The sequence below is a fragment of the Camarhynchus parvulus genome, chromosome 7 (assembly GCF_901933205.1).
Source record: "Camarhynchus parvulus chromosome 7, STF_HiC, whole genome shotgun sequence".
Classification (NCBI taxonomy): Eukaryota; Metazoa; Chordata; class Aves; order Passeriformes; family Thraupidae; genus Camarhynchus; species Camarhynchus parvulus.
Window position 1 is genome coordinate 10,238,805 of NC_044577.1, and position 17,399 is coordinate 10,256,203.

Here is a 17,399-nt window from a genome sequence, read left to right on the forward strand (position 1 = left end):
TGTAATCCTGTATAAATAATCTGCTGGAGAAATTGTTGCTTGTGTTAGTTACTGTATGCATAGGGCCAAAACACAGGGATATTCAGGATGCTGTTGGAGTATCTATTACTGGCAGAATACAGGGAGATACAGGATAGTATAGAAGGATGTATTCATACAGACAACAAAGGCTTGTGGTGGACCTACAAAATCCTTCCCTTGGACTGGGGCAGCAAAGGAGGGGAAATGTCTCATGAACCCAGTTGAATTTTTTTTATAACATTTTTCCTGTAATTTTTTTTCTGTAAGCAAGAATAGATCATGTGTGAAAGCTTCATCCTGGCTAGCCTTATTTTATCTGTCCTGTGAAGCCAGTGCCTGGTGTTAAAAGTCGGGAACACAGGAGCCTTGCATGTCTGAATGTGTCTGACAGCTTGGGGGAATAGGCTGGATGTGTAGAGCAGGGAGGGGTGCAGAATGCTTGCAGTGAAACCTAATGTGGCCTTGGGTAAGTAATTCTAGCCTTTGCCAGAGGCTGCTTGCCATTTTTAAATAGCTGCTTTACCTCATTTTATGGCCAAATACCTTTGCTCTTTCCTGTTTTTTTTTTTCCCCAATCTTATCTTGCCACTTAAAAATAGAACATTTTATTTTACTGCAAAGCAAACAGTCATCAGTTAATGGTGAAGATCATTAATTACATTGTCAGGTTAAAAACTGTATATCTGCTTTATTTTTTCCACATAATCATGGTATTTGCCCTGTATGTTGGATTTAAATGTGTTCTGCTTTGAAACAATTTGCAATGTGATCATTGTTTTCCAAATGTCTGGAAAAGCCGCAGACATGGCGCTCAACCTCTGAATATTTGCTCAGATTTTTTTATTTTGCCCCCACTCACTCTCCACCATAACCATGTTACTGTCAACTCAAAATCTGCTCCTTGATCTTAGTCTGTGGCCTTGCCTTTACTGGAAGACAATTTGACTAAAGATGTAAAAACTTCACATAGAAGTCCAGATTATCAGAAAAAAAAGATTAAGTTCACTGTGCCTGTTAAGTGTGGGTTCAACTCTGAGACGTGTTTTGACTTGATGCATTTATCTTGTCACTGTTGTATCTGTGTTGTCCCTGAGCAGATCAAAGCTAAGTATTGACCCAGTTCTCTCAGTGTGTTTGGGGTTCTGCCCAAGATCACCTTGCAGCGCCTTTAGGGTTTGCCAAGACTTGCAGGAGTGTTGCACTATGGTGCCAGCACTGGACTACTAAGAATGGCAATATCATATTGTCAGCAGACTTGTTGAATCTCAGTGAGTTCTGGGGTTTTTTTTATCATGCTTTTAAAAACTTCTGCTGTATTTAACAAAAGTGAGACCCTTCCAGTGTCCCATGACTTCAGAACATGGAATAAGCTAGATAGTTTTTGCTTGAAAACTATGGATCATGTAGGAGTTACTGTGTTTATTTCTTTTACCTCCAGTAGTGTTGAAAGTTTTTATTTTTGTTGCCATGATAACATAGTGGTGAGTCTTTAGTTCATGTGTTATAGTTTCAGAGATGAAAACCCATCCTTCATGTGTCTTTAAGATTAGATGGTAAGAGAAAGAAAGGCAGAAACTCCCTAAGGACACTATGCAGCACAATAAAAGGTTGTTTGCTTTTTTAAATAAGCTTCTTCCCCAAAAGCAGTATGTCTAACAGCAAAGAGATTATTTTACTGAATATGCGAGGAGTCTTTATGATCATTCTGTAGAAGAATGAAACTTTTAAACCACTATATGAGAACATAAATTAATTTATTTTCTTCTTCACTGGGCTTTGAGGATGTCAGATACCTCTTTTGCATTTGCTGTCAGTGAGGTTAAAGAGGACACAGTGTCTCTGGTGCTGGGCTTTTGGCTGCAGCCCCAGCCTGCACAGCCAGTGTCCCTGCTGGCCACAGCTGTAGGTGAGGAAATCAGGGTTTCCTTTGGAACAGCTTTTACTGAAGTAGACCCCTTTGACTCAAATATGACATGTACTGCTTTGTGTGACAAGTTGTTAGGTACTCTTCCTGCAGCAGCTGGCTTTAAATCTTAGCGTATTTGTCTTGTTCTCTTTCTGCAAGTGGTTCTTCCTTTTTGCATAGAAGGGTGGAGGTTGTGTACATTACTCTCCCAAGCAACATGAAAAGCTGAAGATTCTTGGAGGCTGATCCTACGTACTATTCAGCATTCACCTTTTGCTGGAATGTGTCCTGGAGCTATTTAGGCTTCATATTTTTGCAGACTGATGGAGTCTCTTTAGCCCCAGAATTTTTCTTTTCAGTGTAATAATGACACTCTCTTGGCTTCATTGTTCTCCATCATTTTTTCTGAATTTTTCAATGCTTGAGGCAATTTCACTGTGGTATTTGATTGCTCTCTTGGAGTCTGTTCTCACTGGGTTGGATACTTTCCTTTTGGACTTGTTCTCCCCTCCTGGAACTGCTTTGGTGGTGTGGTAATTCAGGCAGGTCATAAATAACCCTTGACAGAGGTGTTGCTATAAACTAAATTTCTTGGCTATTTGGGAATCCTTCAGTCAGAGAACAAATCCTTGATTGCCAGTTCCTGAAATCAAGACCTCCTGCTGCCATGTAGGGAATCAGAACTGCCTGATAGTTCATTCTTTCCTGCTCTGCCCTGTAGAGTTGTCTCAAAGATTAATTCAGTTGTCTTCCTATATGGCCTTTGGAATTTGCCAGCACTGTTAAAACTCCATTATTTTGGAAAGAAGCCCCCAAACGTTATTATATTCTATGGGTCCTATAAATTATAAGTTTTTACTATGAAGAAAAACACTACCTTGAAAATATTTTCAGAATGAAATTATCTATACTTCAGTGGATAAAGAAAAATACCTGAAGGATGCAAATAGTATTATGCCAATCAGTTTCATAGGAAACAACGGCAAGAGCTGAAGTGATGGAACAGCATAATAAGTTACTTTAAACATGTTTTTGAGGAAGGATAAAATAATCTCAACCTGCAGTTTTTAGGAGGGGAAATAAACTTTCCTAAGATGTTTATTTTGGATACAAACTGAAAGGGATTTTAGAATGATTGCTTCTGTAGGCAAGCAAAACTGGAGGCTGCTGTTACCAGAAGTCAGCAGTTATTATTTTACTTAAAATCTGTGTAGTTCTGCTTTGTTTTTCAAAAATACCTTACTTGATAAGGTTACAACCATGTGAACTGAAATTTGCTGACTACAAAATATGTACTTCTGCTGCTTTTGCAAAATACTTTGACATATGTGTTACTATAGAAAGGGTGGATTGCTTTCTCAAAACTTTTAGACTTTCAGGGTGGTGACACCTCCTTCTCCCATAAGAGACACCACCAGGAGAAATATTCTTGGTGTTAGGCACCAAATAGCTGTTATTCTGGATACTGCATGTTATGTATTGGACATAAATATATATATATATATATAGATATATATAGCCAGAATATGCAGATTCTGGACAGGTAACCTGTTTATTCTTCAGAGATCCTTTTATCCATGAGAGGGTCTGCTCAACAGGAAAACTTTTATTTTAGTGGGTTATCAAATCTAAATGAGATCTTATTGAAAAATCAGTTCATTAAAAGGTGTAATGGCGAAGTATATGAAAAGCACTTAGAAGAATCTGCATTACTGTAGCCAGGTCTAGAAGGTATAGTTTAGTGTGGGTATTAGTGACAATTGAAAATTCTGCAATTGAGTCTGGTTTAATTTCTTCCTGATGCTTGTTCTTCGGAATGTTTTTGCATATAAAAGCTCTAATATTTCTTTCCAAAGACAGAGAAGTATGAGCTAAAACAACCTCCTCCACAGAAAAGCCCCTCCAAGACTATTCTAGTAAGACACAAAACTAGTTAACATATAAATAGAGTTCTCAGTTCTTTCTTCCTTTGAAGAAGCAAATGGTGGAGCTATGAGCTTTAGAGCATATAAAAAACTGTTTGAACTGTTATTTTGATTTGAGTGGCAGAGGTGTAACTATGGTGTTTCTTATGAAAATGTTTTCATAACTAACTTCCTATTACTAATTTTTGCCACCAGAACGTTAATTAGGGCAATGAAATTCTCAGGTCCTATCTGCAATTTCTGGTAACCAACTGATTTTTAAATTTTTTTTTAAAGAGGCTATTACAACTATTTGGGTAATCTATGGGATGTATTTTCTGGAGGAACTGTTTTCTTGTTTCTAAATACCATACTTAGTTTGTGTGAGGAAAAGCTCCGCAAGATGTATATTGCAAAATATTCCAAGCAGTATTTTCTTGCCAAGGTCCAGTTGCTAATGCTGGTTGTAACCATCCTTTTGAACTTGCTGTCAGGGAGGTGGAATTTGTAACTTCTGGCAGAGTCCCTGCAGCTCCCTGTTGGGTGTGGAGCCTGTCTAGGGAGCTCAGTTGGTGCTCTGCCCCTGCCGTGGGACTGGCAGCCCTGCTCAGTCAGGCGGGTGTGCTAGGGAATTAGGGGTATGTGAGGAGCAACCTCAGGCTCTCACAGGTGGGGAATTGCAGTAGGAAGCAAAGAAGGCTGCAGAGGCTGAGGGTGTTGCTGTGCAGCTGAGGGGATATGGGACAAGGCATATAGAACATTATTTTGCCTCTAATTTTCAGAGGATGTTTGTTCAGAAGTGTCATTTCTTATCTTTCTCATGTTAGTTTATTTTGCAGTGGTTTATAATGACCATCCCAACTGCCTTGATTTTCTCCTCACTGGAGTTGCTGTGTTTGGCCTTGCCATGGAGTTCATGTACTGAAGTGTCCTTTTGCTCACTGTTCCTCCAGATGCTTTGTTTTATGATAGCTATTTTGTTGATGATGCAAGCCTTGTAATAGTTGAATCTGTAAATATTTTTATTTCATCTTTGTTAAGCAACATTTCTGCAGAGCATGTTATGACAGTCTTTCAGTTCCAAATAAAGGAAGCTAACATGCTTTCCTTTTTTTTCCCTGGGAGATACAAAATTTTGGATGTCAAATGTAGTTTTGACATTAAAGCAGCATGATAAACTAATTCACTAACATGACCATTAAATTAACAGAATGTGATGGTTTAGAACAAGCACCCTCCCTTGGGTTGGTTTACCTGTAATTTTTTGTCTCTAGAAACTATTGGATCAAAATAGGTCTAGATGCAATTAATTTAGATGTAATATAGCTCTTACAGTGTTATGATTAGGGGAAGATGTGTTTTAGCTTATTATTTCATATTGAGATATTTCAAAGATCCAGTTAAGTGAAAACATGAAGAAAATGTTTTATTTCTTGGATTGTCTTGTTATTATAAATGGAAACTGATTACTTCCTTTTTTTAGTTCTGATTTGAGAGAGGTGGACGAGGCCAACTTTTCTTGTGCTGCATGGGACCTTCCTCTAAATACTGTCTTGGTGATTATTCCAAGGCCTAGGAAGGTTTCAAAGCCGATGGATGAATTATTATTTCCTCTTCCTGTCTTCATTTTTTCAATTTTGTTGTGAAAGTAGGAAGCAGAGAACTGCAGGCTTGGTTGTAAATTAAATACTTGCGGCTTTTTTTTTTTTGTATTAATATGTTCTTATTTAGCAAAACCTTGGGTTTTGGCTGTTAATCCAAGGAAGATCTTTAAATGATTAGTTAGACCTTTTGAAAATGTTTTTACAAAATGTTTATGTATGTTGATCAAGATGGATTAGAGATTATGTTTAAAGGCTAAGTTTTTCTGGCATCAGTGAGAGATAACTGCTGCTGAGCTGAAGCAACTTCAGGAAGCCTTGCTGCTAAACTGGTGCATGTACTCATTGTGATATGTTTCTGATTGACTTCTGGTCTCCTCAGCAGCCTCTCCACAATGATAAAGCTGACAGCTTTACAAAGGTGTGAAACAAAATAGTCCAGGGTAGCAAAGTCCTCATTGCTTTGGCAGATGACTGTAGGACCTACTGTAGTAGCAGTGCCTACCCTTGGAACGAAAACTAAGCTTGGGCTATTAAATTGTGTTACTCTTACATAAGTTTCTATAAAAGTAAATTTCAGAGGTAAATTTGGACTAGGCAAACCTTTTTGAGGTGAGAACTGTGTTAGAAAAAGAGATGATACAATTCTCCTAAATGATACTGCTCTGCTGAAAAATTCAGGTTCAGAATTTGTTAATAGCTGTGCATCAGAGATAGGTGAGGAAGAAAACATGGTCACCAAGACAGAGGTGTTAGTATAAATACTAACGTAATTCATAAGTATTTTTATTCCTACCCCAGCAATTTGTGTGATTTAAATGGAAGCTTAGTATGTTGTGCTGCACAGTGATGCTGTATGGACTAGAGTACTTGGAGAAATGAGAGGCTTATCTCTTGGATTATTCATTTTAATCATGGCAATGGACTTGCAAAGCACCACTTATGTATGCCTGGCTCTGTTCTTTGCCCTCTGCGTCAACCAGACGATGTCCCACCGAATTTGTGATGTAAATCACTACGAAAGTAGACTAAGCCAGATACTGCCTTTTTTAATCCACTGCACACTTGTGGATGGGACTTCAGAGATAATAATGGAGGCGTTTTTAAAAATAAGACTAAGACAGGGCTTTGAAACAATTTGCCCACATACACACTAAATATTAATCTCTAGGTTGCTTACCTCTCAAGTGTCTTTGGGCAGTTTTACTGACAATTCTAATGTTGGATAAGAAACCCCTGGTAAGCCTGTGGCTCACCAGTGATGGTTAATGTTAAAAGAAGAATCTTCTCCATGTCCTGGTGAATGTCTGAAGTAGATACATCTTTGCAGTCTTCACATTCAACATTTGAATACAAATATCATTCTTGAGTGCTGCATCTTCTGTTAATGTGTGCAAAAATCCTGGTTTGAATACATAATCTTTGTCAAATCTTGTGTCACTTACTATTTCTAGAAGCAAGTAAAATCAGCTCTGATGTTTGCCATGAGCAACAGATAAATTTATAGATTTAGTAAAATTGCTTTGTTGCTGATCCCTAGGATGTTCCCTGTGATCTAAAGCCTTTGTATATATAGGCAAGGAGTAAAAGGACCCCCAGCTTTGTGTGCAGCTCCTTTCAGGAGCAGGAAGAAAGCAGAGGTGGAGTAAGGTTTTCTGTTTGTCCACATTGAGAATGCTAAATTTATGAAACAAGCATAAACATTTGTGTTGTAATGCCCATGTGTTATTACAGTTTGACTTGATGGTCTTTTCCAACCTACATGATTCTGGTTCTTCTTAGACCTCTCTTTCTGACACTCATTTTCTGAGTTGGCAGTTTTCTTAATTGCTGAAAAAAGTCATTGTGTGTGGACAAGTATGTTCAGAAAATACCATGTAAAGTATAAAAATATATACGTTTTATCACCACTTTATAATCTTAATCTTGAATTTAGTTGGCCTGTTTTTCTAGAGTTAAAAAGTGAATTACATGCTCTAGTCCAAACTGATTTGAGTGAGTTAATACTGTCATGATAAACCCCAAAACTATGTAAATTTAGCTTCATGTAACTCATGCTCAGCATTAAAGCTGTTCTTAAAGATGTGATGACTATTTGAGATGTGCAATAAGTCAGAAAAGAATGTGAGACTGATTTGCCTGACACAGATATTCATGTAATACTCACTGTGTATAGATTTAAAAACCAGCAGTTGCATTTGTGTATCCCTTTTCTGATATCAACATGAACGAGGGATTTAGCAGGAACTAAAAATGTGAAATGTTGTGTGATCTGAAAGTGTCTTTGACATGATGTGGGTCAAGACTTTGCTTGGAACATGTCTGTTGTGAGCCCACGTGTAGCAGATCATCTGCTTATGACTCTTCACACATTAAGTCCAGTGCCTCGGAAGGGACTGAATGAGTGTGAAGAGCCCAGACTGCATCAGCAAGGTCAATAATTAGGGTTTACTGGCACTCTGGGTACACAGAGTGCACAAGTACCTTTTGCCCAGCTACAAGGTGTACTTGGACTTCTCACTCTTCTGCTGAACAAAAAGACAAGCAAAACATGTTGAGTGTCACTTGGGGGTGGGACTTGTGTAGGGGTATGTGTCATCCTTAAACTTTCAACAAGTTTTTTTTTAACAGATAGAAGTAACTTTTTCTTTACAAATAAAAATAAATTGAATGATTGCTTCTGTCTTAGCTGTTTCCCAGTGTCCTAAATGGCCTTAAGTGGCTTGGGAAGGAAATTTAGGCTTATGCAAAGTTACTTTGGTCTTAAGAAAAAACCTTCTAAATTGGTTTCACTGTGTACCCTGGAGCTTGCAGACAACTGTTAAGCTCACAATTTAGTATTGCTTTTGAAAAATTCAGGGTCAGTTGTGGTAAAAGTTTGTGGTTCTGGGGGCAATAACTTGATTTTGTGAATAAGCTTATAGGAATAAGCAGCAAGGTAGAATTTGAATGATAGAAAATCTATTTGGGGACTGAACTATTTGACTTCTCTCCATACCAAGTGCTGTTAACTGTCTTTGTCCAATATTTATACAAACAGGACAAAAAGGATGAAGTACTGCAGAGGAGCAGTTTTGCAGCTCATAAGGAAATGGAGTGCTAGGCAGATGGCAATGTTTTCACAAAGCAGAATATTTTTCAGTCTCAAATCAGGGGGTTCATCACATACAGAAGTTGTATCTGGGTTTATGCTTCAGCTGATCCTTGACCTGCAATTTTTGAGGTCGTTGACTGGTATGGATGTGGAAACCTGAATGGGGAACCACCATAACGGATGCACTGCTAATAGGGATGTTGCAAATACTTGGAGGAAATTATTTTAATCAGCATAAATTATTAAAGTATAATAGTGGGATAATTATGAACTAGAGTTTAGCAGCAGCTGTCAGCAAACAGGATTTGGAGATCCCTCACCATTTGTGAGCATTGTTGGTGTAAACTGATTCATTTGTAAGACTCATGGTTCAGCGCTATCAGGGAAAGACCTCCTAAAAAGTGCCAGAGTTTTTAGTTCATATGTGAAACTCAAGGTTTCACATAAGTTGCACAGCTAGGGAGGAATGCCCATAAAACTCTTGATTCTGGAATACCCAGTTAATCCTAGTAGTTCTGTTCCTCAGGTTGTTCTCCAGCCTTACCAGCAGAGAAGAGAATCAGTCTTGTCTCTTGATAGACAGGGAGGAAAACATCCTGTAAGTGAAAAAAATGGTGGCTTTTCTTTCTGTGGCCCTCCAACTCGGTCTGTAGTGCTCTGAAAGAAAAGTCAGTGAAGCCGAACAGTCCCCAAAGAGAGCTGTGTGTGCAGGTAAGAAAAATCCTGGACTTGGCTCATGCAGTTTTTGTCACCTCCTGTTCCTGTTGCTGGACTTTGCAGTTCAGGAGGGGATCCTGCAGCTCTCCTAATGCAGTACTGCTTCTGCCCCAGTACATACTTGATCTAGAACAAGAAGGACTGACCATGGTATTGATAATGAGTAACTTTGTCTGCTTGGTGTACATTTTCAAACACACCACTTCTGCAGCAGCATTTGGATAGGCACCAAGAGACACACTGTTTTTAACAGTGTAAATATAAGAGGGTTAACAGTTTTTGCAGTTATTGAAGCTTTAAGTCTGCAATCAATTTTTTAATATTTATTCACCATTTTTATCACATTTCCAAAGCAAAGTGACAATTAGATTTAGAGCTTGTACAGTAGATCCCTTTCTATGACGAGCTTGCAGAATTCCCCTTTCCCATTCAGCTAGAGTGAGTGATGGGTTTTGATGGTGTGCAGTGTATCATTAAGGATTTTCTCCCCCTTTACTATCTATGTAGTGATGTGTTCTGAGCTTGGATCAGTGAGTTTTCCTACTTTTCATTAAATGTTGCTTTACTGTTAGTTACAATTCTAACTTTTGAGAACCTGCTTTTTATGCTGTCCCTCTGGTTCAGTCAGTACAGGTGGTGCACAGATTGTTCTCATCTGGTCCCTGCTGCATCCCAGAGTGTTAGGGAGCTGTGTCTTTATCTGCCTCTGAGATGAAAGGAGTTCATTGGCTGCCCTGTGAGCCTGAGCCCCCTGAGGTTTGGTTGAAGCAAATGCCTGCCATACTGGATTTCTGCAGGGGTTCTGCTGCAGTGGGTGTGCTTCTATTGCTGGAGGCAGATATTTATGGTTTGCAGATGTAGGACAGGATTGCAGTGGGCACCCTTGACTACAGTGCTGTGTGGTCTTGTGGGAAGCCTGCTGAGGTGAGTACCAGGCTGGCCAGAGTACAGGTTGGCAAACTCCTCTGCTGTGGTCATTTACTGTGGACCATGTGCCATGTGCTGCCTTCCTTTTTGCTTCTCTCCTGCTCACTTGAGTATGGATATTTTCTCACATTTGACCCCTTTCTCTCTGAGTAAACTACTTGATGCATATTGCTGAAGTAGCCAGGAGTAGGGTGGGTAAGACTCTGCCATGGCAGGGAGCAGGGAGGAGTGGGCTTTTATCAATGCTGTCATTCCTCCTGGGGCTATGGCAAGGGATTTTTCATCTGTCTGTTACAACAAGGAGCCCTTCTTTGGGTTCTCCATGTTACCATGAAGCTATCTTGAGATGAGCATTTTCATTAATTCTGTTGCATTTACAGGACATCCCAAAGGTTAAATAACTGGAGTGATGGAATGTGGTTATTCCAACATAGTGCTGTGCTTTAATGAGGAGTCAGAAGGATATTGCTATAACAGAGGCTACAGTTGTGATGAAGAGCCTAGAGAAGCCTCTTTAATTACACTGTCAGCAGTCTGCTGCTGTTGTTGGATGATTGCTTGGTGCAGACTGCATGATGAAGGAAAGATGGTAGGGGGTTGCTTCTCATTTATCTTTAGATCCATCCAGCCAAAAAACCTTTTACCATTTTTTAGGTCTGGAAGTAAATGTAGCTGCAACAGATTCCATACCAAGGCCTTTTCTGTCGTTATGGTTTTGTGCAATATTTCCTTTTACATGTGCATGTACAGACTGTTTCATTGAACAGCATGGTAAGTGTTTGGAAATCAAAATTTATAGTACAAATTAAATACATTTTGGGAAGCTGACACTTAAAATGGAAATAGTGGAGGAAAATGAACATATTGAACCACCCACTTGACTGCTTACTCATTCTGTTTCTTGACACACTCAGCTTCTGCTGGGTTTGCTACAGCACAAAGATGACAAGAGATGATTCTTCATTTCCTTGTCCCTTGCATTGCTGTTCATGCTTGATCTGAGTATGGTTATATGATCTTGATGTTCTTGGAAGGCTGCAGGGAAGAGCAGACATCAGATATGGACTCTGCTTTGTTTCCTGGTTGAGGGTAGGTATCAGTAAGGGTAGGTGTTAATGTAAGTAAGGAGTTCTTTAACTCTTTGGCTATATGTGCAATAATTTTTTTTTAAATAGAAACAGATTCCAGAAAGCAAAGACAAATGTTCCAGGGCCTGATTCTTACAAGCTTTCTACAAGTGATCGCCCCATCTCTGCCTTCCTGGGAAAACACAATTTTCAACAACAGCATTGTGTGCTTTTCACTACATATTCTTTAAACTGCAAGTTGAGGTAAGCTCAACTGATACAGGACTCCCTATCTAATAGTACATGACGTACAAAAAGCTCTTTCAAGTAGTCCTAGAGTAAGGTCACAAAGTCAGATGTTCCAAGTGTAGGTGCTTGTGTGCAATTATGCCTTTGAAACTTTTTCCTGACCTTTCTCCAGATGTTGGCAAGGCAACTTATTTTTCCTAGCTTTCCTGCTGAATTATTTTGGTATTTTCTTTTTTTTTTTTTGTTATTCTTTAAAGGCAGGTAGCTGATAGGGAAAATTTCAGCTCAGAATTGAAACCTGGCAAATGTAAAAGAAACTGAAAAAGGCAAGCTTTTGCGAGTGAGCAAAAATATCAGTAGATGGTTTCATTGGCTTGGCCTTCACTGTGAATGACTTCTGAACATACGGTTCAAAGGGAGCTAAAAATATTTTGTCAACACTATTTAGTCAGAGTTTACCTAACAGCAGTCTAATCTGCTGAAAAAATCTTGAAGACAATCACAAGGAACTCACCATCAATTTTGCTTTTTCAATTTGCTCACATCTTGTGTAGGTCACACTCATATCCTTGTATTCTCACTTTCATGAGTAATGGGTTTGCGTTAACATTATAAAGCTTTTATGGGGTATAAAAGTAAAATAAAAACTGTGTACCCTCAAATGCAAAAAGCCACTTCCATCTTCTCTGCATTAGGAGAGCATTTGTGGCTTCATTTGATCTTACTGTCTCTGAAAAATTCTGTTTTCTACTGAAGTTTTTGGGTGAGCAGGGCTGTAATTTTGCTTACATGCACACAAAGCTTTGCTATTTGGTTCCTGTTCTCTAGGCAGCAAACTGCAGACAAATCTCAACTGTGAAAAATTCAAAGAAAGCATTCTGCTCAGCTGGTAGTCATTTTGGTCTTCCAGCCCTTATTTGGGAACCATGGCTCTGTCATGAACGGACTGTGGTTTACTGGATCAAAGGCATGCAGTCCCTCAAAGGTAACATCGCTGGGCTGGACTGGGCAGCTCTGGTGCCAGGGTATTGGGAATTAGATGATGTGTAAGGCACAGCTCAGTTCTTTGCCCACAGCAGAGAATGTCATCCTGTAAGTACCTGTCTTCCCCTTAAGGGGAAACATTAGAACCGTTTCTTTTTAGTTGTGAGAAAAAAAAAATTGGCACATGCAGTACTTTGTCATTACCCACTCAGCACACCCCAGGGGTAGTGTGTTTTCATGTATTGTTTAGGTGAAATAGAGGTATTGTTCATTCTCTACAGAATTTTTCATAGTCTGTAGCAAAGATAATTAACACAGAGGTAATGCATCTTCTTAGTGCTAATGCCTTGTTACAAATACAGGCAGTTGGATTAAGAAATAAGGGAGAATGCACTTACTTCTTCCCAAAGCCCTAATGGTTTAGTTAAACCTCCCTGACAACTGGTCAATATTTCTTTACATAGATGTACTTAGTTTGTTGCACTTTTGTGAAACAACAGCCTCTTTCCTTTTTCAAGGTAGGAGGAGACAATTATGCTGAAGAGAGGCAGAGATCTTTGTTCCTTACAGCCATGGGGAATTGTGGCCACCACAAGCATGTGCAAATGAATTCCTCTGCCCTCCATGCTGGCTCTGCCAGTCTTGGGACCTGGTGAGACCCTCCTGTCAGAGCAGCACACATGCTGTGTTTTGGTTTTTGGACCTTTCTTGGCTGTGGAGACTGTAGTACTAGAATTTGTTTGTAGTCTGGCAGAGAGAGTTTGTATATCAAAGTATAGTGGCTTAGGACTGCCTCCAAAACCAAATGCAGTAACTATGCTAAGTATTTATTGTGGCTCTGCTCAGGATAATCTGAGGTAAGACCACATTTAAACCCAGTTGAAGATCATAGAAAGCATTTCCAGCTTCATGTTTGTTAAATCAGTTCTGTTCCTTTACAATTCTAGTGTTTTTTCCCCTTCCTTGGGGGCAGCAAATACGGCAGTCATTGAACAAATGACTGATATTTGTGGATGTACCTTGGAGCCACCTAGACTTGGGAAGCTTAGGCAGCACAAAGAATCACCTTGGAGTGGATATTGTCTGTGTGGGCTGTTGGTGGAAGCACCACAGCATTTGCAGGTGCCAGATGAAGACCCAGAACATACCTCTAGGGTGCCCACTGTGTGAACCTGTATGGTCCTAGTCAACTTGATTACTAAAATATCTCCTAAGGTAACCCTTGAGATCAAGTCTTATCTAAAGAAGCATCGTGTGCGGCTATCATATATTGATATTCCTAAGGAAAAAAGCAATCACTGGATACCTTATAAGCTGTTTGTTTCTCCAATTTAATTTTAATCATGATGGACAAAAAATGCTGTTTTGGGTTTTGTTTTGTATTTTTTTCTTTTTATCTTGAGTAAAGAAAGCAGCATTTGTCAACACGTTTTCTTTCTTGTCTGTGGCTTTTAATGAAACAAATCACGTGGTACTGTCACCTCTGCAATCCCTGCAGTCCTCCATCCTGTGCATACAAAGGACAATATTCAAACCTGTAGTGTGCTGTAAATTGCTGCGGAGGCAGTCAGCAGGCACTGACCCAGACGGTTCCTGGTGGTGAGGGAGATGAATGGAAAACTGAGGATCCTTTTGTGGTTGTGTTGTTTGCTTCTTGAAATTGGAGGGACTGTTTGAATACTGCATGCTTCCTGATTTCTACCCTCCCTCCCCTTCCCCCAGGATTTAAAATATTTAACTTGCTAAAAGACTTTGGTTTGAAATCCCTTAAGTGGGAAAGCACTGATTGTTGGCAAGTTCAAGTGTAAAATTGGTTGTAAGTACTCGTGGGGGAACAGTGCAATGGAGCTGAACAGTACATTGAAAATGAGAGTACTCTAAATCAAAACACGTTTGTTAATTAATGTTCATTGCTGCTTTCTGAGAGCACAGCTAGTAAACATGCAATCCAAAGTCCATTTAAGTCAATCAGCAAAATCTTACTGGAATTAATTTGGGCCGGATTTTTGATTAATTCCTTCTTCTAAGATACTTCACCTTAAATTTGTATTATAAGGTGTAGATCTATTTTCTTTGGATGTTTCATGAACATGATTATATTGTGGTTTTATATGACTGAGGTGAACCAGATAAATATCTTAGCTATTAATTAATATGGAAATGTATAATTAAACAATTTTAATTCTCAGGAAAGAAACAGATAAACCTGGATTCTTTTCTCTGCCTTTATATGTATTTAAAATAACCAAAGCATTAAAAAAGAGGAATTAAAAGCAGCAGTATTTAGGGAAAGCCTAAAGTAAGTTAATATTGATGCTTAAGGCTTACTTTTGCCTTGTCAGAATTGCTAGATGCTCAGATTAATTTAATTTATTTTCTAATTTTAGTTTGACCCCTCTGTAGAGATGAGGTTTAATCCACTGAAAAATTGTTCTGTTCTGCATTGTGTGCTGTTAAATCTTGCAGAACAGGTTTGGTTTTTGATTATATTCCATTGTTCTTGTAGTGGTCTGGAGGTCTGATTCTGTGCCCTGACATCAGACCAAATAGTACTGAGGCACTTTGCTTTTTAACCAAAGCTGTGCTGGTACTGCTGTCTTGCAGTACTGGAAGCTTGTGCTAGGGCTGTTTGGCATCTTTTTTTCCAGCTCTCCACACAGTGCACTCTCTCTGGCTCCTCTCCCACTTGTTTTGGAAGAACATGCTGGATATTGCTCCCCTCACTCTTTCCGTGTAATTTTTATTTGCTTTGTGAGGGCCAGGGAAGAAGTGCTGCTCCTTCATCCAGCCTGTGAACACACCCACTCCTTGGCCTCTGGGGTCCTCCTGGGCTGCTCAGTATTTGGAGCCAGCTGGGTTGTAGCTCCTGTTTCCTCAGGAAAGCAGTTCTCAGCCTCGTGAGGGCTTGGACATGGGACATTTTGCCATGTGTGGTGTTTTCCTTTAAAACTCACCTTAATAATTGAGCAGGGATGTGCTTTCCTTTATCTCTCATAAACAAACAGCTTTTCCTACATTGAAAGATCATCAGTGTGGTGGTGAAGTCAGCTCTTGGAAGGGAGATGATGTGGCAGATGATTGCCTGGGTGGTCATGCCATGGCTTACCACATGTGTATGTTTTAATGCTCTCCTCTATGGTTACACACAGAATGTTTTCGCTGAGACTCCTGTTTAACCAGCATACAGGAGTGGCTCTTTACCTAATGATCATCTCTTGCATGTTTTTGTCATTGTTGTGTGTATACCCCAGGCTGTATTTCCTGTGTGCTGTTGAAGTGATGCTTTCAGGATAGGATTATTAACTAACTCATGAGCTGTCCCTTGGTTCTCATTAGTATAATAGCTTAGTGTTGCTCAGGCAGTAATTACTTGTGCCTACAAATTGAGGGCATATCTTTAATTTTATAGGCATAGTAACTGAGACATGGAGAAAAGAGTATTACTTAGAACCTGATTTAAAAGGCTTTTGTTTTGAAGAGTCCTTAGTATTATATATCTACAAGAATAGATCAAAGAGAGGGTTATCATGTTTTTCTGACACATGAAGGCAAGGAAGAAGAGCTGGGCTTTTTCCCCCTCTAATGTCCTTCTTGTAAATTGCAGATCTGTCTGATTTGAAATTCAGCTGGTGAAAGACAACACTTAATTTGCACAAGGTAGAGAGTGTTAAGTAACCTTAGGATTAATCAGGCCCATCAACAATTAAGCCTCTGTTTCATCAGGAGATGTCTGTTCTTTCCCTGCTGTTTGTCTGTTCCGAGCTGGTGATGCTCTGCACGCTCACTTGTGGCAGTGGCAGATGGTTGCTGCCTCCTCCATACCAGCTACAGTCCTTGCAGCACTGAGGTCTAACAGGTGGCATTAGGCTGCTGCCACCTTCTCCTCCTCTGAATGTTGTTTGCTGGAGCTGCCAGGGCTTTTGGGATGCACCAAGCAAGGCTGGCTAACCCGTGCTATGGGAGTGGGTGACCAGGGCAGCTCTTGGGCAGCCTTGGGAGTCCCTGCATGTGATGCAGGATGGCACCATGGCTGGGTGTTCCTGGGAACTGCCTTGCAGGAGAAATCCATTTACCATCTTATTCCATGGGATCTGGTACTAACTTCTCAGTTCAGTCAACCAATCAGCTTTTTTGCATTGTTTTCCTGGGACCCAAAGTAAAATGCTAATAATTACATTTAGCTATGGCCTTTCTCCTTATGAAGTTGTTTTGCTTTCTCTTTTAAAAGAGCCTAGGGACTCAGTGGAGGGTTGTGTCTCAGTCCAGCTTTGTGTCTGTGACAGTGTGAAAATGGATGTTTGCATATTAATAAAAGCAGTGAAATAGGGACCAATTAGATTTATAGTTGCTTTAATGGTTTTCCTTTTTGATGCCAGAAGAATGTAAAGGGCTTTAGTGTAAGGAAAGCAATGGCCCGAGTGATCTAGCTCATCTGATTGTGAATGCTTTCTGACTGCAATATAATAAGCATCCAGTGCAGGAACATCAATCATAGTTCACAGTGAATCATGTTGTGAAGGCCAGTGGAAATGGTATGGCTGTGTTAGCATGTGTCCTTTGGAGCAAACAGAGATATGTATTGTGGTAATACAAAGAATTTGGGGTTTTGGGGGTTTTTGTATGTATGTGTTAATTTTTCATGTAGACTGGGCAGGTAAGGAAGACTGTTTACAGAGCAAAAGAAGTTAGGTGTATGTGTTTTATTTCATCATTTCCTTGCATTATATGCTTGAATGTCAAGATTTCCCAGCACCTGTGCCTGTGTAACAGTGGTGGATGTGTACTTAGCATATATTTCTTCAGTACCAATTTTTATAACTTGCTGACATTTATTCTTTCTATTCCTTTGTAAGCTGTTGGGTGCAGTGTGGTGTAACTTCTCTTAGCAGGCAGGATTGAAACCCTTCTGAGTCAAACCACTCATTTGCA

The 17,399-nt window shown here is 39.6% G+C and overlaps 1 protein-coding gene across 2 annotated transcripts in view; it reads left to right on the forward strand.

Moving 5' to 3' along the window:
- The window catches only part of PLCL1 (phospholipase C like 1 (inactive)), a 178,828-nt gene that overhangs the window by 15,083 nt on the left and 146,346 nt on the right, over window positions 1-17,399 (forward strand). The window lies entirely within an intron of this gene.